This window comes from Rhinatrema bivittatum, chromosome 6 (assembly GCF_901001135.1).
Source record: "Rhinatrema bivittatum chromosome 6, aRhiBiv1.1, whole genome shotgun sequence".
Classification (NCBI taxonomy): domain Eukaryota; kingdom Metazoa; phylum Chordata; class Amphibia; order Gymnophiona; family Rhinatrematidae; genus Rhinatrema; species Rhinatrema bivittatum.
The window spans coordinates 169,753,030-169,776,241 of record NC_042620.1 but is presented as its reverse complement, the minus strand read 5'-3'; the positions used below and the strand labels follow the sequence as shown (position 1 = coordinate 169,776,241).

Genomic DNA, 23,212 nt, shown 5'->3' with positions numbered 1-23,212 from the left:
CGGTGATGCCCCGACTCCTCCTCTTCCAGGGCCGACTCTGCCCCGATGTCCCCTTCGCAGGCTTGCGCTACAATTTCTAGCTATGCACACTTGCGCTGGTAGCGCAAGCGTGCATAGCTAGAAATTATCATTTTATACGCTTGGCTTGCTGTGATGACTGCTTTTCTGAAACACCGGTAAGAACCCGACACGTCCGTGTTTCGTTTGCTTCTTCAGGGGTTTTAACTTTTACCACGGTGTCTAAATGAAATACGTGAGAAGTAGGTTGTTAGAACCCTATATTCTCTAAAACATTATTTTTATAATAATACGTCACCCGATTTCAGCCGCATACATTGTTGAAAGCTTGTCCCATCATTTGAACGCCATTTTGCGTGATCACAGCTTAACAAAGCAGGATCCGCCATTGCTTTACCGCACTTTATTTAAAGAGAACAAAGAGTCTTGCGCAGACCAATGAAAAACGAGCCCGGAAGTGACGTGACGCTGAGTGGATTAAATCATTGATGACCACTCAATGGTGTCATTTAACCCTGCTGGAGTTTCTGTTGCTAAGGTAAAAATCCACCATTGCTCACGATTGTTTAAATGATTCATCATGTTTCCTCCCCTGGGATTCAACTGCACTTGTTCCAAAACAGTCCACTGCAATTGATCAAATGCGAAAATTGTGAACAATGTTTTACTATGGGAGCCTCAATATTTGCCGTGTTAATCCGGCTTCTGTGTTCTCGTAGTCTGATTTTAATTTGTCTTTTGGTACGGCCTACGTATAACAGGGGACATGGGCATTGGATCAGATATATTATTTGAGTTGATTCACAGGTAGTGTTAGCATTTTTCTTATATGTTTGATTTGTAATGGGATGGTGCCATTCATGTCCCTCCATTGTATGCTCACACATATCACATTTTCCGCATTTGAGATGTGTTCCATTGATGATTTTAGATCTGTTATGAGATACTGCTGCATGCACTACATAATCTTAATATTTTTGCTGCGCTGATAGGAAATTAAAGGAGCTTCAACAAAAGTAGGATGGAGTTGTAAAATATGCCAGTGCTTTCTAATGCTTTGTACTAGCAGGTAAGATTTATCTATGTGAGGTAACACACAGATATTGGCTGTTATTGATTCTCTCGTCCGGTATTGGAGAAGCGACTCACGAGGAGAATAATAGGCACGTTTGTAGGCTTTATGTACCGCTGAAAAAGGGTATCCTCGTTCAAAAAATCTTTTTGCCAGAATTTGAGCTTGGGCCTTAAACTCTTTATTGGAAGAGCACAGTCGCCGTGCTCTAAAAAATTGGCTTACTGGCAAGCCATTTTTGAATGCACGAGAGTGAAAGCTGTTATAGCGAAGGAGATTATTCCTATCGATATCCTCACGATAAATAGTTGTGTGCAGACTGGTGGACTGTTTAGTAATCAATATATCCAAAAATGGTAGTTGAGTCCGACTTGATTGTAGAGTAAATTTTAAATCTGGATCTAGATTGTTTAGCCACATCAGAAATTCTGTCAGTTTTGATTCTTCCCCAGTCCAAAAAAACAAAAGATCGTCAATGTATCGGATCCAAAAATTGATATGTGAATACCAAGTTGATGAATATATGAATGTCCGTTCAAAACGGTCCATGACCAAATTGGCTATTAATTTTGAATTGTTTAATAGATGTTCTAAATTCCTCGAGTTTGGTTTTGTTTTTATCTACAATTTCTTGAAGATATTCAGATGAGACTTCAACTGCTATACGGTCCTGTATGGTTTTGATTTGATCTGTCGTTTCTTGAATTGATATAGTGGTGCGTTCCACTATTAAGACCATTAAATCGATGGAACATTTGTTTAGGATAGAAATCCAGCGTGCCATGAAGTCTTCATCCTCTTGAAATACTAATGGAGCTTTGGTCATTCGTAAACCTCTAGGAATCATCTGTTGATGTAAATATTGTGCAAGTGTAGCTGAATGAAGCTCAGATCTTATAAGCTTCTTTTGTAAGTCGCTGTATTCCACTTCAAAGTCAGTTTTGGCCGGAGCTGCTTCCGTAGTGAGTAAAGCTTGGTTTTGTAACAAATTCAATACATGGTCTGTTGAGTAACTAAATGTCTCTTTAAGTTTCGCCGGATCCATGATACAGTATTATTTAACAAGAAATCACTAGTAACTGTGTAAAATATGATGTAATATTACTAGTCAATACAAAAGGAACATCATAACATCTATTAACAATTCAAAATTAAAAAAATACAGAGGGATGAAGAAGACTATTCCACCAACAATGTTTATCGTTGGCTTAATCCAGACAATCCAAAGCCTGAACGCCACGTCACTTTTGCTGAATCTGAGGGCAGTGGGTCTAGTGACTCGGATGACGGTGAGCATAATAGACAACAAAAACGAGGAATTTACAATCAGCCTTTTTTAGGACGAGGCAACCGTGGCAGACGAGGCAGATGGCAACCTCGCAGACCAACTCGTACGGATCCCGTGTCACAAGCCCATGCACAATGGCAGGGCCCGCAAACGAGATCTCGATCACGCCACGATCAGCAATAATAAATATTTCTAACCATACACTCACTCCAGAACAAGAGAGAGTACTAAATCTTGGATTATCCTTCGTTCCTTTTAAAAGTCACGATCCTTTCCAAAGCAGATTGGCGATAGCTCGCTTCATTCGCAAACTACAAGTAAAATTATACTGTGATGTAAATATGGTACCGCCGGATGTTATATCTACAGTACGCCCGAAATCCAATTGGATCCCCCCTGGACCTATGGATCCTAATATTAGCACATTCCAATCTTTAATTCTTAAAGACATAGAAGAGTATGAAAAAACATCCACACATCCATATGTTAATCTGTCATCTGAGCTATATCAAGCGTTACAAACTCTCTCAGAAAATTCAAACATCATCATAAAGCCAGCTGATAAAGGCGGCAGCATAGTGGTACAAGATCGTACACAGTACATTCAATCTTTGTCTAACCAACTTACAGATATTAAGTATTATCAACATCTATCGGAAGATCCCACCCCACAGCTTATGGATACCATCAAAAATCTTTTGGATGAGAAAACAAGTCCTTTTTTGACTCGTAAAGAACGACGCTTTTTGAAGGTGGAATACCCCCGGATCCCCATATTATATGGGGTCCCAAAAGTTCATAAATCTAAAGATAACCCTCCACTCAGACCCATTATTTCGAGTAATGGATCTTTATTGGAGTCTCTAGCGATCTTTTTAGATTAGTTTTTGCAACCATTTGTTAAAAACATGAGGTCCTATGTAAAGGATTCAACTCAGGTTCTGAATAAGCTCCAAGAAGTGGAAATTCAATCATCAGATTCAATATTAGTCACTATGGACGTCATATCCCTCTACACCAATGTATCACAATCAACTGCGTTGGCTGTAGTAGAGGAATGTTTAAAAGAAAAATTAGAGGGTGGCCGGATTCCATTCAGATTTGTAATTGAAATAGCAAAACTTGTGCTGCAAAAAATTTTTTTTCAATTTAATAATGAATTTTTTTTACAGATTCATGGCATAGCAATGGGGTCCTCAGTGGCCCCCTCAATAGCCAATTTGGTCATGGACCGTTTTGAACGGACATTCATATATTCATCAACTTGGTATTCACATATCAATTTTTGGATCCGATACATTGACGATCTTTTGTTTTTTTGGACTGGGGAAGAATCAAAACTGACAGAATTTCTGATGTGGCTAAACAATCTAGATCCAGATTTAAAATTTACTCTACAATCAAGTCGGACTCAACTACCATTTTTGGATATATTGATTACTAAACAGTCCACCAGTCTGCACACAACTATTTATCGTAAGGATATCGATAGGAATAATCTCCTTCGCTATAACAGCTTTCACTCTCGTGCATTCAAAAATGGCTTGCCAGTAAGCCAATTTTTTAGAGCACGGCGACTGTGCTCTTCCAATAAAGAGTTTAAGGCCCAAGCTCAAATTCTGGCAAAAAGATTTTTTGAACGAGGATACCCTTTTTCAGCGGTACATAAAGCCTACAAACGTGCCTATTATTCTCCTCGTGAGTCGCTTCTCCAATACCGGACGAGAGAATCAATAACAGCCAATATCTGTGTGTTACCTCACACAGATAAATCTTACCTGCTAGTACAAAGCATTAGAAAGCACTGGCATATTTTACAACTCCATCCTACTTTTGTTGAAGCTCCTTTAATTTCCTATCAGCGCAGCAAAAATATTAAAGATTATGTAGTGCATGCAGCAGTATCTCATAACAGATCTAAAATCATCAATGGAACACATCTCAAATGCGGAAAATGTGATATGTGTGAGCATACAATGGAGGGACATGAATGGCACCATCCCATTACAAATCAAACATATAAGAAAAATGCTAACACTACCTGTGAATCAACTCAAATAATATATCTGATCCAATGCCCATGTCCCCTGTTATACGTAGGCCGTACCAAAAGACAAATTAAAATCAGACTACGAGAACACAGAAGCCGGATTAACACGGCAAATATTGAGGCTCCCATAGTAAAACATTGTTCACAATTTTCGCATACATTTGATCAATTGCAGTGGACTGTTTTGGAACAAGTGCAGTTGAATCCCAGGGGAGGAAACATGATGAATCATTTAAACAATCGTGAGCAATGGTGGATTTTTACCTTAGCAACAGAAACTCCAGCAGGGTTAAATGACACCATTGAGTGGTCATCAATGATTTAATCCACTCAGCGTCACGTCACTTCCGGGCTCGTTTTTCATTGGTCTGCGCAAGACTCTTTGTTCTCTTTAAATAAAGTGCGGTAAAGCAATGGCGGATCCTGCTTTGTTAAGCTGTGATCACGCAAAATGGCGTTCAAATGATGGGACAAGCTTTCAACAATGTATGCGGCTGAAATCGGGTGACGTATTATTATAAAAATAATGTTTTAGAGAATATAGGGTTCTAACAACCTACTTCTCACGTATTTCATTTAGACACCGTGGTAAAAGTTAAAACCCCTGAAGAAGCAAACGAAACACGGACGTGTCGGGTTCTTACCGGTGTTTCAGAAAAGCAGTCATCACAGCAAGCCAAGCGTATAAAATGATAAGTACTTTGTTCACATCTAATTCTACCAAAATATTAAAAAAAAGTTCCAGAAAAAATATTCTTAAGATTTCAGATTGTTGATACCTGTGATTATAACGATAAAAACAAGTCTCTTTAGCGTAAAACCATTTAATGGGAAACGCTTGAAATGTGACATGTTTCTTTAAGAGCACTCTCCGAAAAAAATCGAGAGGCCTTACTTATTATGAGGTATCACGATCCAAAAAAAACAGCGATGTTATGATGTTCCTTTTGTATTGACTAGTAATATTACATCATATTTTACACAGTTACTAGTGATTTCTTGCTAACTTCATAATGGCATCAGCTTACCTCTGGTCCTGCTTTGCCTCACACACAAATACTTAACTTTGTTAATGGGTGAGGGGCATGATTGGGTTATGGAGGCCCTTCCTACTTTGTGTTGGGGATTGAAATTTCCACATGATACCAGAACCTTTTACTTTGGGTCATTTAGCATGATGGATTTTGAGATAAAGTATCATGCATGCTATAATTATTGGGGTAGCAAACACACTGGGGCAGATTTTCAAAGCCCTACTCGTGTAAATCCATAGGACTTACGCATGTTGGGCCTATTTTATAAAGGCCCGGTGACGTGCCTAAAGCCCTGGGATGCATCTAAGTCCAGAGACTTTGAAAAAGGGGCGAGGCGTGGGCAGGGCCAGAGGCCTCCGGCACAGCGGCCATTTGCTGCTGTGTCGGAGGATTGCATGCCGGCAGGCTGCTGGCAGGTGCAAAAGAGGTAAGATAAAGGTCGGAGGAGGGTTTAAATAGGGCTAGGAGGTGGGAAGGTTAGAGGAAGGGGTAGGAAGGATAGTGTAGGGGGAAGGGAAGTTCACTCACAGGCTGCTTCTAAATTGGAGCGCCCAGGGAGGAAACGGGTGAAGGCCTTAGGCGTCGGAGCACGCAAGATGCACTAGTGTGCACCTATTGCGTGCGCTGACCCCTGATTTTATAACATGTGCGCACCTGCCGGGTAGCCTGCGCGTAGCTTTTAAAATTTACCCCACTATTTTTGTGCACTTATTAGAGTGGCAGCATTTTAGTAGGTATTTTTTTTTTTTTTGGGATGTAAAGACTTTATTTTTACTGTCACATGAATTATGTAAACAAACCTAAGGGTTGCTGCTTTAATCCACACAATGATGCAACGTTTAGCCTCTTTTCTAATGGGTGTGATCGGTCTGGCCGGCTTGGCAGGACGGTATTTCCCATTGCCCTGTCTGACCACCCAAGCAAATGGAAAGTGATTAACATCCTCAATTAGTGGTTTCGGTGGTATTCACCACAATGTTTTTTATGATGAACACGATGTAGATTCAGCAGAGTTTACCCTTCAAGAAAAATACAGCTTCGGTTTCAAAGAACTGATGAAACAAAGACCATTGGGGAAATCATAACAGAGTATATTTCTTTTTTCCCTTAGTGCTTTAAAACGATCAGTTAGACTCAGGACCAAAAACTGCAGACAGTTGGCTTGACCAAGAGTCAAGGTTTAGGAATGCAAAAGCCAATCCAAGGTACAGATGAGCTTCCAATGTGGGCAGGCTTCACAGGGTGTAGTAATGGCCTTATCCAAGTCTGGTCAGGTCCTATGAGTTTCACATACTTGGCCCAGGGCACGTTAATAACAATTCACAAAAGAAGCGTTTGCATGCAATATCGCTGTAGGGAACTCACAGCAAGCTATGCCGGCTTAACACGTATCAATTACAAGCAAAAACAAATGAGCTATGCTTGATCACCATTACAGGATTCGAAGAACTCCAAGGGGTCGGCAGCTTAAAATGCAAATGGTACTAACTCCCTTTCCTGTGAAAGGGGAAACAGCGCTGCCTCATCGTCGTCGGTACTTGAAAGCACTACTGTCAATTAAAATGAGGTAAAATAAAGCTTGAAAAGCTATGTACAATAAAATACATTTTAAACAGAATTGATTTAAAAAAAAATAAGAGAAACTGGTTTCAAAACCATTGCCTCCATGTGTTCTTGCGAGGCGATTACAACGAAGTAGAACGTACGCCAGACCCAATTAGCTTAGCATTGGCTAATTGAGCTATCCGGACAGGCAGTGAATCTGACCACCAGAGGAAAATATACAGGTGATAAGGACCCTTCTGGGCAACCTCATGCTGAGTTCCAAAGTTTTGAATGATGACAGAAAAATACTTCCCCCTTGCAGTGGCAGGTAACACTCTCTGCTAACTTTCAGAAGGTACAGGTTGGGTTTCACTTCTTGCCCACGAAAAGCGATGTGCATTCTTAGGAGCATCGGGATGGATGACGTTATCTGCTCCTTACAAAGAAATGCCACCCACGGCGTGTGCTCTTATCCTCTTAATTTCTGATTGTTTTTCCCCTCCCTGGCAATCCTCTTGGTCACGCCGCTGAAATACTTTTCCTGAAACGAGTCATGACCCTTGTATGGCATGTACTGACAGTCCAATAGATGAGCGTTCTGATCCTGCTCCTCTAACTCTTTCACCTTTTCCATCGTTATCAAGCGCCTTGCTGTGTGGCTGGAAAGTGTCTGCTCACAGTTGCTAATAAGTTTCAGGCAGGGGTGCCGGGGTATAATTTCCTCTGTGTATTCTGGCTTGTATACAGGTAACCAGTAGACTAATCTTCCACCTCTTACGAGGTGCTGTGCCGCAAACTTCAGCAGGTCCGAAAATATATCACTCAGGCCATAGTTCAACGAGACAGAGATGTGGCTTTCTGGGAATGCTTCCGTTCTCAGGATTTCCTTGTGCGGCCCGGTTTTTCTCGTAGCTTCTCTTATGCCGTACGGAGGATCAGTGAGAATTGCATCAAAGAGTGGCCCCTTCTTCCACACGGACTTTGAAGCATCAGAAACCAGAACATCCAGGTAGTGCTTCTTAGGGATGTGCAGAGCAAAATTTTATGTTCATATTTTTTATGTCCGAAAGGGGGTCCCACTTGCGGCCAATATGGACATAAAAAAAATCCAATGAGTTGGGTATATGTACATATGTGCAAAAAAAAAAATTAAACCCCCTCACCCTCCTTAATCCCCCCCCCAGACTTACCACAACTCCCTGGTGATCGAGTGAGGAGTGAGGACGTCATTTCTGCAATCCTTGGCGAGAAGCATGTGACGTCGGTGGCACGTCGAGTGACGCGGCGTCACGTGATTCCCGGCTCGTTCGCGCCTGACGGCTTGTTCGGCCCAAAAAGATAACCCTCCACTCAGACCCATTATTTCGAGTAATGGATCTTTATTGGAGTCTCTAGCGATCTTTTTAGATTCGTTTTTGCAACCATTTGTTAAAAACATGAGGTCCTATGTAAAGGATTCAACTCAGGTTCTGAATAAGCTCCAAGAAGTGGAAATTCAATCATCAGATTCAATATTAGTCACTATGGACGTCATATCCCTCTACACCAATTAGTTAGGTAAAAGGAAAATGGCGATTAGGTGTCCTGAAAGGCTTGGCTAAAAAGCCATGTTTTTAGTCTCTTTTTGAAGACAGAAGGGCAAGATTCTTGTCTGAGGTCGGGGGGTAACGCATTCCATTGGTGTGGACCAGCAGTCGAAATGGCCCATTTTCTGATTGAGGTTTTGGCTTGGGGAGCGTACAAAGTGCCTTGGTAGGCACTCCTGATTGGTCTGGAGGAGGTATGTGGTTTTAGCTCGGTGGAAGTGTTGAGGGTGGTGAGGTTGTGGATGGCTTTGTGGATAATCGTGAGTACCTTGAATAGGACCCTGAATTTGACGGGGAGCCAATGTAGGTTCTGAAGAGTAGGGGAGATGTGTTCCCTTTTTTTGGTATTGGTGAGGAGGCTGGCTGCAGAGTTCTGCACCATCTGAAGGGGTTTTATGGAGATGGCTGGTAGACTGAGTAGCAGGGAATTGCAATAGTCCAGTTTTGTTAATATGATTGAAGATGTTTGTTATTCTACTTTTTACCAAGAATGGCCTCATATATACTTATATACATACTACTTCTGTGCATATATGTTATTTTTCCATATGAGATCACTACTTAAATCTTCAAAAATTTCCTCCTAAATGTGCATGTTCATTATATATGCTATACTTTAGCATGTGCACAAAAAATGAGTATTTCCCATGTTTAACAATACTTTAGCATGCCTGCTCATTATTTTAGCATGATTTTTAATGCATAGACCCACAAGTGGTTTTAAACCAGAAAATATAGCTTGCAGAAATGTCAAATTTATATATCTTACTACTTGGAGCCTACAAGTTCTGATCTCCTTGTTTGAGCAATCTTTTCTACCCTGATATTATAGTAGTATAGGCTTTAAAAGTTATATGGTGTTACCTTCTTACAGTAATATAATTATCTATCATGCTGATTCACTCATGTCAGATATTTATTTACCCTTTTTTATTGTTAACTAGAAATGTTTTCTATTTCCAGGTTATAAGCTGTTGCTGCATAATTTGATAAAACATATCATAATCAGCAACTGAGGGAATCATTCATTTATGGAACTCATGTGCTGAGACTTAATTGATATGTTTGAAAGATTGCAAAGCTCCTGAACCTTTTGGATGCAAATATATATATTTTTTGTTTTGTTTTGGTAAAATAACAGCAAGACAGGCAGTTTAAAGTCATGAGTGATTACAACAGACAGTGGATGCAGGCTTGCATTAAGTGGGTTTATAGAAGTATTTACTTGATCAGGGTGTTATTTTGAGCTGAACTCAGGTGCTCTCTTGAGAAGGCAACAGCAATTTGAAATTCCATTAGACAAACTCAAAAAGGAGCAGGGAAATAAAGCAATTAAAATTATAATTAAAGTAGCACACGGTAGGATCAAAAGACTGAGTATGCTGTCTAACTTGTGGGAGAAGTTTTCTTTCACTTTTCATTCCTTACAAATAATTTCCTCACTTCTAAGAACACATATGGAGTTTCTAATTGAGTTCCAAGGTGACGTTTGAAAGCTTTAGTTTGGTGCTAGAATTATGTCCCTGCATTTGAAACTGAGAAGCTCAATATTTTGGCAGTATCTTTGGTTTGAAGATTACATCTTTATTTAAAAAACGTACTTTTCACCATATCCCATGCTTGCTTTGTACAGATGGTCACATTTATAATGTGGCCTAAATTTTCTAAGCTATGCAGTTGTACGTCTGAATTTTAAAGTATTCATTCAACTTGGTATGAGTTCAAAGGGATTTTCTCATTTTTCCCAGATCTACTGGGAAACCTGTGAGATTTTTTCAGTGGATTTGGGGAAAACTAATAATTCAAAATTCAAAAATACTGAAGCATGTCTGGTTTCTGATAAAACCCATTCTGATTTTTCAAAAATCTAAGAAAATTTGCTTTGAATTTCTTCAAAAAAGTTTGATGAGCTCTTGACAATTTTCTAGGTTGTTCAAATTGCTCATACATTTCTGCTCTTCATATTGAGGTAATTAGGATGTTTGAGTCTTTGAACACATATACAACTGTCTGTTAATTTTTATTCATTCTTCATGTTAATCATGCACAAACATGGGACCATCTGTGGCTTGCTCAATAGTTAGCATTAAGAAGACCTAGAAACATAAGATATTATGGCATATAAGGCCCTTTGAATTTGCCCAATTTTCTTCCTGTTACAATGACATAGACTATATTTGATCTCTAGCTTTCACATTTCTTTTTCACTACTAAGAATCCCTGGTGCTTAACCCATTCTTACTTCAATTTTATTACTACTTTTGCTTCCAAAATCCTCTACTGAAGGGCTGTTCCATATATTCACTACACTTTCTGTTAATAAATACTTCCTAATGGTACTTCTGAGTCTGCCCCCAGTATATTCACTTTGTGACTAATGCGTTAAAACACACACTAAAATATTTGTAACATGTTAAAATTCAGTGTGCAAGTTAAAACACTATTTAATAAGCTAGGCACTAAATTTTAGTGTTACCAAGTAAAAACAAACAAACCTCTCTATACTGCATATAGGGGCAGATTTTAAAAGGGTTACGTGCGTAACCCCGAAAACCCGCTCATGCGCACTCCGAGCCTAGTTTGCATAGGCCCAGTGACGCAAGCAAGCCCCGGGACGTGTGTAAGTCCCGGAGCTTGAAAAAATGGGCGGGGCGGTCCGGGGCGTGGGTGTGGCAAGACGCCTCTCCACTGCCACTGGGCCTGGGGATCGTGCGCCGGCACTCGGCTGGCACGCGCAACCTACGCCTGCCCGGAGGCAGGCGTAAATAAAAAAAATAAAGGTGGGGGGGATTTAGGTAGGGATGGGGGTGGGTTAGATAGGGGAAGGGAGGGGAAGGTGGGGGGTGGAAGGAAAGTTCCCTTCATCTCACGGGGATGCCCCTGAGGTTCGCGCCACTGCTGGTACTTGAGTCAGGGCCACGCCACACGTGTGCCCTTAGGCTTCTGGGAAACATGGCGGAGTGCAGCATCTTGCCAGTCCGGGGACGCCAGAGGAGGGCGGCAAGCTGACGCTGCGGCAGCCAAACATCCAACAAGCAAAGAGGGAGTCGCCACAGAGGTAAAGTGGGTGGGGTGGAGACGTCGGGCAGCGACGTTCACAACAGTACCCCCCTTCAAAGGGCGATTTCCTCTTCAGGTACCAGGCTTCGGTTTTGAAGGATGCGTGATGTGAAACTGATGAAGCATCTCTTTTTCCAGGATATTGGTCTGAGGCTCCCAAGAGTTTTCTTCGGGGCCAAAGCCTTCCCATTTCAGAAGGTATTCAAAAGTATTGCCTCTTTTATGAACATCCAGAATCTCTTCGACTTTGAATTCTAAGTCGTCTTCTGCATTGATGACAGGTGGGTCTTGAGATTTGGAAGAGAGTTCGCTGAGAATGAGCGGTTTCAGAAGTGAAACATGGAAAGCATTATAAATATCAGCAGCAGTGGATTGAGCTGCTGGGGACATCACCGAGCTTCAGTGGAAGTGGCGGTGCTGGGGACCGTCCAAAACCCACCTCAAGTAGTGACTCAGTAGTGGATCTTTCAATTTGAGGAGGGGACTCCTCCAGTCTTCCACTAGACGTCTGAGAATAAAGTTGCCTCCTGCCCCTGAGTCCACTAGGGTAGGAGTCTGAACCATGACCGGTCCGTAGGTCAAGGAGACTGGGAGAGAGAGCAGAGGAGAGGGCACAGTATGGCCTAAGAACAGTCTTCCTGCAGGACTTAGGCCCGCCCATTTTCCGGATGAGTGGAGCATGAAGAGACATCATGGCCGGGCTGACCACAGTACATGCAAAGGCCGCGCTTCTTCTGAAGTCTTCTTTCTTTGGAAGTCAAACATCCATGACTAAGTTGCATTGGTTCATTTTTATCAGCAGCAAGGATTCCTGGAACGATCCGAGGTGCAGATGCAGCACTAGCCTGTTTCGACCCAGGTAACACCTTAGGCTGGAGTTCCTTCACCTTGTCCCGGAGCCGGTGATCAATCCGAGTGGCCAAGGCTACTAAATCGTCCAGCGAGTCAGGTGTTTCGTGAGCAGACAGCTCGTTCTTTAAACAGGTATACAGGCCTCTACAAAAGAGAGTCTTGAGATATTTGGGGTCCCAGCGGAGTTCCGCTGCAAGAGTTTTGAACTCTATAGCAAATTCAGCCAAAGATCTGTTGCCTTGCTTCAATTCAACCAAAGCAACCAAAGCAGAACTGGCTACAGAAGTTCGAGCAGGGTCATTGAAAATGGATTTAAACAAGTCCATAAATCCTTTTATGTCCTGCAAAATGGGGTCCTTGCATTCCCACAAGGTAGATGCCCAAGACAAGGCCCTACCATCCAGGTATGAAAGGATGTAGGTAGTCTTGGAGAGAGCCATAGGAAACAATGATTGCTGTAAGGCAAAATGCATGCAGCACTGGTTTAAAAAGCCCTGGGTCTTCTGGATTTCTCCGGAAAAGCGGATTGGAGATGCCAGTGGTATAGCAGTCTTTAAAGTTACCTCCTGTAACTGACCTTCATGGTTGGAAGCTGTGCCTTCAACCTTCTGTGTGTGTAGCTGATGAAACGCTGAAGTAAGTTTCTCCAAGGCATCTTGCTGCTCCACAATGCGCTGGACCAGGCCCGGTATGGCCTGCAAGGCATTGAGTTGTGCCGGGTCCATGGAGTTAGCAATCTGTTATTGTTTGGGATAGTTGTGCGTGGATCCTTGGGCCGGTAGCAGATGACCATGCCCCCAGGGAAGATCCCGAGAGGGACCACAGGTCAGGCTCAGAGTTAGGAGACAGACACACACTAGTTCTTTTATTAAACAGTATATTGAACCACCAGAGGTGGCAGTAGTGAGCTGGAAGTGCCCGGCTGGGCTGTAGTCCCTTAGATACTGGAACAGCGATCCCAGGATGGCAGAGCTGTAGAGAAACTAAGTATAGTGAGTAGGCAGGTTTGCAGAGTTCAGGAATAGAATCTTGATGGTGCCTCTATGATGTTTAGTTCTTGAACAAATATGTTTACTTCTTATCTGTAAGTTGTGTAATTAGAATGTATGTTCAAAACTTTAATATTTCATTTTGCAAAGTTGATTCTTACTTTGTAATAGTTTTGAAAAATGAATTAAAAAAAAAAAGAATCTTGATGGTAACACTCACACAATAGTCTCTTGAAGCAGCCCAGGAGCTGGAATGGATTAGGCCCTTGAGGAGCAAGTACCTGGTTCCAGGGAAAGCTCTGAGAGAAAGATAGCAACTCACTGGTGTTGTAGGCAGCAATGACTTCCTGACAGAAGTGGTATTCAGAAGCAGGTCTGAGAACGTTTGCCCTCGAGGAGCGACTACCGGTTCCAGACTGCGACCTGAAGGCAAAAGAGAAACGAGGGCCCCAAGGAGCAGGGACCCCTGGTAAGTCCAAGGAGGCAGAGTAGCTAGGAGTGTAAGAAAATCTTTACTCGCTAACTCGATTAGTTAGCGAATTCAGAGACCTTAAATATTGATCAAATATATTTAACCTTAAACCTTAAGGTTAAATCTTTAACCTTAAATATTGATCAAATATCTTTAACCTTAAACCTTGATTAAATATCACCCAAGAGGTAGAAATAACAACTCCAGAATTCCCTCGGCTCGCTTCATTCACCAACAGAGACTTATTCCAATATTGATCTCTCCCTTCACTCAGTTGCTAGGCCTTTCCCTCTTCACCCTCTCACTTTTTAATGCCCAATCACTCACCAAAAAAACAGACATCCTCAATGACTACCTTCTTGAAGTCAGTCCAGATATCTGTGCCATCACGGAAACCTGGCTGAAACCTACTGACATGGTAATCACAAATCAACTTCCTACACATCTTTATGACCTTTTCTCTATTCCCAGACTCAAGAAAAGAGGAGGAGGACTGCTTCTAGCGGCAAAGAAAGGTTTAGGCCTCACCCTACAACTATCTAACTCCTCCTACAATATTGAAGCTGCCCTCTTTAAGTCAAACCACTTACAAATCTGCTTAATCTAAGCCCCCCCTGGAACCCTGGAATCCAACCCTTCTCCCATCATTGAACTCATAACGAAGCATGTCAACGCTGGCAAACCAGCTGTGATATTGGGAGACTTCAACTTGCACGTAGACGCTTCCCCACTATCTCATAACTGCGAAACTGTTCTCTCCTCGCTCAGCTACCTAGGCTTCTCTCAAATCATCAATAGCCCTACCCACATAGCAGGTCACACCTTAGACCTCATTTTCATCAACGACGGCATCTCGCTCTCCTCCAAGCCCATCTGTTCACTGGTCCCATGGTCAGATCACAGGGTCATCTCCACTGCACTTGAAATTAAGGATCACCCTCCCCAATCCTTTCCTAAAGCCACTATACAATTCAGAAAACCCTGCTCCTCCAACCACCTCAACAGCTACCTCACCAAGGAACTACCACATCTCGACCTTTCTAACGCAGACGCAGCCATCACATCCTAGATTCATGTTACCACAAAAGTTGCTGATCAATCCTGTCCTTCGTCCACCAAAATCCTAAGCCCCTCATCTCTTAACAGAAAATCTTGGTTCACCTCAGATCTGAAGGCCCTTAAACAAGACCTCAGAAAGAAAGAACACATTTGGTGCAAAAATCTGTCTACTGCTTCTTTAACAGCCTACAAGTCCTTACTCAATGCTTATAAGATTGCCATCCTCAGAACAAAAAAAGACTTCTTCGCTAAGAAAATCCACCATTTTATCTTCGACTCGAAAGCCCTATTCGCATATGTCTCGGTGCTCACCAAACCATCACCCCCCACCATTCCGGACAATTCAGCGCTCAACAAAGCCACAGAACTGTCAATATACTTTGAGAGGAAAATCTCCAACCTTACCGCCTCACTCTCCATTCCCTCGGCAACGCCCCCCCCCAGCACCCTCCCCACCTCGCCTCATTATAATTCAACGCTCGAAGCTTTCGAACCAACATCCTCGCTGGAGATAGAAAGTATCCTCAAAAAAATGAAACCAGCCTAACACCCTTCAGACCCAATACCGACCAACCTACTCTTTAATATCCCAAACACCATTTCAAATCCAATTTCTGACATCATCAACCTCTCCTTAACTCAAGGACTGGTACCAGACCAACTAAAGCTTGCCATCCTTAAACCCATTCTTAAAAAACCCAACCTGTCTCCCACAGACCTAGCCAACTTTCGCCCATTAGCCAACCTTCCCATGATTGCTAAAATCATGGAAAAAATAGTTAACAAACAGCTATCGGAATACCTTGAAGAACATAACATTCTCTCCCCCTTTCAATATGGATTTCATAAGACACTCAGCACAGAGACTCTCCTTATATCCCTTGCAGATACTATCCTTATAAACATGGAAAAAGGACAAACTTACCTTCTTGCGCTACTCGATCTTTCTGCCGCGTTTGACATGGTGAACCATGCGATTCTCTTAGAAAGATTAATAGACATAGGCATCAAGGGAACTGCTCTGAGTTGGTTCAGATCATTCTTGTCCAACAGGCACTTCAAAATCAGGATTAACTCTAAAGAATCCTCCCCCCCCCCCCCAATCTGTTCTAAGCTGGGCGTCCCCCAAGGATCTTCTCTCTCACACACTCTATTCAATATCTACCTGTTACCACTCTGTCATCTACTTACAAAGCTCAAACTATCCCACTTTCTGTACGCGGATGACATCCAAATACTCATTCCGATCACTGAATCTATACAAAAACCCATTAATCACTGGAACAACTGCCTTCAAGCAATTAACCACCTTCTATCCACTCTGAACCTGGTCTTGAACACCAATAACACTGAGATTCTAATCATTTCACAAGATGATCTCGCAACTAAGCCAACCTTGCCATCCTCCCTCCACTCTTCCAACGCTACCCTCAATAACGCTCCATTTGTGAGAGACTTAGGCGTAATCTTGGATAAACAGTTTAACCTAAATAATTTTGTGAACACCACCACAAAGGACTGCTTCTTCAAATTGCAAGTCCTAAGAAACCTAAAACCACTACTTTACTTCCAGGACTTCAGATTAGTGCTGCAATCCATCATCATGTCAAAATTGGACTACTGCAATTCCCTTCTTCTCGGTCTCCCGGCCAACTCCATAAAGCCCCTTCAAATGATTCAGAACTCCACGACTAGGATCCTTACCAATACTAAAAAGAGGGAACATATCACCCCCACCCTTCAGATCCCTCCACTGGCTACCTATCAAATAGAGGATACTCTTCAAAGTCCTCACGATCATTCATAAAGCAAAAAATAACCTCACATCTCTCCACATATCTACCCAACTAAGACCTCACACTTCCTCTAGACCAGGGGTCGGGAACCCATGGCTCGCGAGCCAGATATGGCTCTTTTGAGGGCTGCATCTGGCTCGCAGACACGTGTGGCCATACTTCGCGGTTCCCCGCTGACCCAGCTGCTCCCCGGTCCTCCGCCGCCCGGGCTTAAAATGCTGTCAGCCCGGGCGGAACGCGGCAGGACAGCTGGAGTCAGCGGCACCGGCGTGCTCTCTTCTCCTCCCCCCCCCCCCCCCGCGGCCCGGAAGAGGAAGTGGAGAGCATCGGGTGCCTGCGCGGGAAGAAGAGACCACACTAGCGTGGTCTCTTCTTCCCGCGCAGGCACCCGATGCTCACCACTTCCTCTTCCGGGCCGCGGGGGGGCGGAGAAGAGAGCACGCCGACTGGAGTCATCCGGGTGCCTGCGCGGGAGTCATCGGGTGTCAGCCGGGTGCCAGCGCTGGAGTCATCGGGTGCCTGCGCGGGTCTTCCCGCGCAGGCACCCGATGCTCTCCACTTCCTCTTCCGGGCCGCGGGAAGAAGAGAGCACGCCGGTGCTCTCTTCTTCCCGCGGCCCGGAAGAGGAAGTGGAGAGCATCGGGTGCCTGCGCGGGAAGAAGACTGCAGCGCGGCTCGGAGGAAAATGAAAATCTTCAACCGCGGCCGATGGGACTCCGCCTTCGCCTCCGCGAGGGCTGAAAATGAAGGAGGTTAGCGTTGGGAGGTGGCTGCTGCTGCCGCGAGTTCCCGGGGGGGGGGGGAGAGAGAGTGAATGAGCGAGCAAGCATGTGTGTTTGAGATCCTGTGTGTGTGAGTGAGAGATTGCATGTATGTGAATGATTGAGAGCCTGTATATGTGAAAGAGAGTATGTCTGTGATTGAGATCCTGCCTGTGAGAGAGAGAGCATGAATGTAAGTTTACCATTGGGAACCTGTATGTGTAAGTTTGTAATTGAAAACCTGTTTGTTTGAAAGAGTATGTGTGTATGATTGAGATCCTTTGTGTGTGAGAGAGATCATGTGTATGTATGATTAAGAGCCTGTGTGTATAAGTAAGAGAGAGATCATGTGTGTCTGTGTCTGATTGACAGCTGGTTTAGGTGATGGAGCATGTGAGTATGTGATTGAGAGCCTGTGTTTAAATGAGAGAGAGAGACCATGTGTGTCTGTGTGATTGAGAGCTGATTTAGGTGAGGGAGCATGTGAGTATGTGATTGAGAGCCTGTGTGTAAATGAGAGAAAGAGAGGACATGTTTGTAAGCATGTGAATGAGAGTCTGTGTGTGAGAGAAAAAGACAGCATGTATTTATGTGATTGAAAGCCTGTGTGTGTGTAAGCGTGAAAAGATAGACAGCATGTGTGTAAATGTGTAATTAAGAGCCTATATAAGTGAGAGAGAAAAAACATTTGTATATGTGAGTGACTGAGAGCATGTGTGTATAGGTGTGTCATTGAGAGCCAGTGTGAGAGAGAGCGCTGGTATGTGACTGAGAGAGGAGAAAGTTCCAAGCAAACCACCCCACCTCCTGCTAATTCAGAACAATCTCAGGACACCTGGATATCAAACGTTCCCAGGTATGCAGAGCAAAAAAATTTTTGTATCCTTATTATTTTTCATTACTGGATCTTTGTGTCTGCTATTTTGAAATATTTTGTTGGTATCTGGAAATGTTTTATATGAGTTTTTAATTATTGGATATTCCACTCATCAGCTGTTTCGAAATATGTTCTTTTTGTTAGTACAGTTTTACTGCTGATGATTTTATATTTCTTGATTTGTTTTATAAGGATGTGTGATGTTTCTTTTTTCCTTTGTTACACTGCATACAGAGACTCTGGCTTGTTGCAGTTTCCAATTCAGTTTTTGTCTGCATGCTTCTTGTTATGCGTTTTGGTCTCTTTATTCTATGTTAGGTGAGGGACAGCACGTGATTCAGGTGAGGTTTTCTGCTGGCGTGTAGTTTCTGTGTAGGACTCTATAGCAGCCTGACTTGGTCCGTTTTCCTAATAGGAGATGTATTGGTGTCTTAAGGCCTGGTGTAATATTTTCAGAGACTTATTGTACTTTAAAAGTGTGATCTTACATAAAATGCACACATTTACTTGTATTTAGTTTTAAACATATTGTATGGCTCTCATGGAATTACATTTTAAAATATGTGGCGTTTATGGCTCTCTCAGCCAAAAAGGTTCCTGACCCCTGCTCTAGACCAATAAGGAGTGCCTACAGGGACACCTTGTATGCCCCTCAAGCGAAATCCTCCCTCAGAAAACGAGCCATATCGCAGCAGGACCCCATCAATGGAATGCGTTGCCCCCAGACCTCAGACAAGAAGCTTGCCCATTCGCCTTCAAAAAGAAACGTAAAACATGACTATTCAGCCAAGCCTTCCCGGATACGTAATCTTCCTCAGCCATGCCATCCCGGACACGTAATCTTCCTCTCTGGCAACTTCTCTCTCTCAATTAAACTTTCCATGCGGACTCCATAGTCCAGTTTACTATCTCCTTTGTTTTATCTAGTTTTCATCTCATCGACTCTAAGATGATTTGTATTGAACTATCTTATAAGGTTAATGTTATGTTATGACCTGTTTTACTGTTAATAACCACCTCTGTTCTTTGTATCGCCCTGAGCGAACGTTATTGTTGCATTGTAAACCATTGTGATATGTATGTTTTACAGGAACATCGGTATAGAAAAGCACAAAAATAAATAAATAATAAAAAAATATCCGGTACGGATGACTTCATCTCAGGGGGATGCCCCTGAGGTTCGCGCCACTGCTAGTACTTGAGTCGGGGCCGCGCCGCACGCGTGCACTTAGGTTTCTGAGAAACATGGCAGAGAGCAGTGTCTTGCTGGTCCGGGGATGCCAGAGGAGGGCGGCAAGATGACGCCGCAGCAGCCAAACATCCAACAAGCAATGAGGGAGTCACCACAGAGGTAAGGTGGGTGGGGTGGAGACGTCGGGGAGCGACGGTTGCAACACTTACTTGTGAATATTTACTCCTGCTCAGTATCTGAACAATGTGATCATTAACTTCTTAAAAGTGAAAAAAAGAGTGGGTGAGGAGTCTGGGTGAAATGGGGGATTTCAGGCTGAAGAGTCAGGAGGATCTTCATGAGTTGCAGATGGACTGGGTGAACTGGTAGACTTACTGGTAAAACTAGTTAGTTCATTGCCACATGTATGTTAGAAAATCCCCCAACTTATGCGTGTAAAAGAAGCCGACTTACGGAGGAGGAGTAAATGCATCTAAATAATGCATATAAAATCTACTCACATTTCTTCAAAATTTGAAGTAAAACATAGATATATCATTTGTGCACACTTATTTAGCTAAATCTTGACTTATCCAGCTCAGTAGTGCTTTTGCCGCTACTTAGAAAGACAAAGATGAACATATTCGCTTAATTAGCACCTCTTAGCCGGCTAAATTTTGACTTATCTGGATAAGTAGCAGCAGGTAATACTTAGCGAGATAAGTCTGAAAAGTACTACCTGTTCAACAAAGTACTATTTTACAGACTTATTCGGCCATTTAGGATAGCCGGATAAGTTTAAAAAAACAAAACACTAATAAGTCAGATAAGTCTAAAAGCGCTACTAATCTTGCTATCTGATTTTTACGGATTTATCCATCTATCTGATCTATCTGGCAAAATAGTGCTTATTGTTTTTATTTACTTATCCAGCTATTTTACATAGCCAGACAAGACTGAAAAGCATTACATAGATGGACAAGTAGCACTTTTCAGACTTGTCTGGCTAAGTAGTGGCTTATGTGGATAACTCCACACATGTGTGGCTCGCAGTTTTTACATACACGAGTATGTTTGCACACATATGAACTTGTATTTTATTACTTGCACATATCGTTTGCATGTACATTATAAAATACTGTATCAACTTTCCACGCACCCATATACTTGCATATATGGGCATGCACAAGCAGCTTTTAAAGTTTTCCTCATATGTTTCAGTGCATGCACAGTTTTTATTATTTAAAAGTATGTATGAATTTTTTACATGCAAAGTAATTGTTACATGCTCATATTTGCCACAATTTATACATGAAGGCAGGTATTTTATGAAGTATGCATGCACTCCGCTTATGAAAATATTTACTTGTATGCACACTTTTAATTAAATTGCTAGTATACCCTTTCTATGGGGTTTTACAAAATATTACTTGCATGCATACATGATACTTACACATATAGGGGCTGATTTTCTAAAGCACTTACACGCTTAAAATGGGTTTTACACGTGTAAATGCACTTTACTCATGTAAGTGGGCTTTTGAAAATTTCTATAATATTTTAGGGATGTGCATTCGTTCAGAACCCCGAAACCCGAACACATTTTTCCTGAATTTCAAAGGCCTGATCCACGGGAAATACAATATTTCCCACGGTGGGCCGAAAACGAAGCCTGAACCAAAAGGTTTGGGCTTTGCACATCCCTATAATATATGCCATTGAATTGTCTATAGGTTTTACCTATATTAAGTACAATTTGAAAGTAGCTTTTAAACAGGTACATAGGCATTGCGTGCATGCATCAGTCCACGTCGAGGAATGCGGCCATTTTTTAACATACATACGGATATGTGCGCATGTTATAAAACAGACTGACTCCTTGTACATGTGTGTACAATTTTAAGTGGACACGTGCCTATGTGTGCAAATGCCGCTTCTGCCATATAAGCGGGGGGATTTTAGTAGACATGTGTGCCTATGCCATTTCCAGTTTTCCCAATTCGTTCCCTGTTCGCCCAGGTAAGGGATAGGACTTCCAACCCCCCCCCCCCCCCCCTAGTTTAATAGCCTCCCATCTCCCCTGTTAACCTCTACCTTTAAAATCCTGCTGATCTATTTTTCTTTATTTTATTACTTACATGTCCTCTATAGCAGAAGTAAAGTTATATGGCCGGGGACCCTGGCACATGCCTGTATATTTATATGCAAATTTGAAGTTGAAATGCCTCACCCAGACCATGCCCATACCCCATTCCTTTTTCAGAACTTTTTATTTGTGCGTGTAGTGGGTGATACACGGCACACGCACATGCTGGCATCTTTTAAAATACGTTTGCACTTGCCGGCCTAGCGTATTCGTATATCTTCTGATTTTGGCGCATTAAATTCACTTTTAATGTGAGTAAATGGTGTTTGAAAATTGCTATGATAGTATTTTCCAGTTACATGTGTAACTTCTTTGAAAATTCACCTGATTTCCAATTTTATATGCTGAAAGCTTTTGAAAATGACTCCCTTTCAGTTATTAAACTAGAAATTCTGTAGCAGTGTTTTGTAAAAGCTTGATGTATGCACATTCCAGCAGAGTTGTGTATAAATGTAAATTTAAAAAATGGGAGATGTAGAGGTATTCAAGGAGGGGGTTTGGTATTTTGCATACAAGTTAGTATTTTGTAAGCGGTATACATGCATATATTATCAAATGTATGCGCATCCTTTTATACCTGCTAATTGAGTTGTGTTAATAAAATTGCACTTGTCTTTTTATCTGCAGTTTTTAGTAGGGAGATCTAGGTTAAGTGGTGAGGAGTCAGGGTGAACTGGTGAAGGTGTCAGCAAACTGGTGATTAAAAGTATGAGAGCAGTAAGTATTTTCATAAGCAGAGCACATGCATATTTTATTAAAAACCTGTCACAGTGCAAAAGGTGCAGTAAATATGTGCATATATTACAATTATTTTGCATGTAAAATATGTGAGTATACTTTTATAAAATAGATATATATGTGGGGAAAGAGGGGTGACCCGGGGGGCTTTGTATGGGTCCAGAGGGAGGATGAGTCCTTTAAGCGGACCTAGGAGCATATAAAAAGGGTAGAAGGAAAGCTTGTCTCTGGAGTGCAGGTTACAAACCCTATTCCTCCTTATTTTGCAATGAAAGGGGATTTACTTTACCAACTTACAAAGGGAAGTGTGGAGGGGGAATTGATAGAACAACTCTTAGTTCCCAAACCATATCGCCAGAAGGCTATGCAACTAATACATAGCCACTTTCTATACTGGCACAGTTTTATTGACTGGGCCTACATAAACAGGTCCAGTTGTACTGCCAGTCCTACCCTACCTGCCAATTCACAAAGCCTGCTGGAATACTGGTGGTAACTCTTATACTAATGCCCATAATTGTGACCCCTTTTGAAATGGTGAGCCTGGACATTGTGGGGCCACAAGATTACCAGAGGCAGCATTACTATGGAACATGATGACTGCCCTATTGGAGGTTTTTTCATGGCTTGGGCTACCCAAGAGATCCTGATGGATCAGGGAACCCCATTCTTGTCTAAGGTAACAAAACAACTCTGCA

At 42.3% G+C, this 23,212-nt stretch overlaps 1 pseudogene; it reads right to left on the bottom strand.

The window, feature by feature from the left end:
* Positions 1-7,476: 7,476 nt before the first annotated feature.
* On the bottom strand, positions 7,477-15,445 carry LOC115094663 (annotated as a pseudogene).
* Between the last annotated feature and the right edge of the window lie 7,767 nt (positions 15,446-23,212).